Source organism: Bison bison, unplaced genomic scaffold, assembly GCF_000754665.1.
Source record: "Bison bison bison isolate TAMUID 2011002044 unplaced genomic scaffold, Bison_UMD1.0 scf7180017864053, whole genome shotgun sequence".
NCBI classification, from domain to species: domain Eukaryota; kingdom Metazoa; phylum Chordata; class Mammalia; order Artiodactyla; family Bovidae; genus Bison; species Bison bison.
Window position 1 is genome coordinate 2275267 of NW_011494625.1, and position 521 is coordinate 2275787.

Here is a 521-nt window from a genome sequence, read left to right on the forward strand (position 1 = left end):
CTCCCACCCAATCTGTTGGTTTAAGGCAATCAGGTTTTTGCTGTATTTCATCCTCTTTCAAGGGTCTTAAAATTCTGATATTTGAGGCAATTGCTTTGGGAAGATGAGGATGGAATTGTCTAGAAGAAATTTTGTTTCATTTATTCCTTAGAGAGGAAGGGGATATAATGAGAAGATTTCTTTTGATGAAAGACCTACATGAAGCAAATGGTATATTTGTGCTTTTAAAAAACATTATTTAAAAAATAAAAACATGTTTAGATGGGTTCATTTTTGAATTATTTTGATATTGAGTTTTATATTAGAAGTTCATATCTTTCTTTATTCATTGGTCTTCAGGAATGAAGGCAATGACATATGAGGATTCTTGGTTCTTCTGGATTCTTAGGCAGCTGGGCAATAATTCTTGACGATTAGGTAATTCAAAACCTTATTAGTCAATTTACAGTTGATGCACATGGCTTGGCTCTCCTCCCAGAGCCTGTTTCACTCTCCTAACATCTCCTCCATCAGCAGGGGCA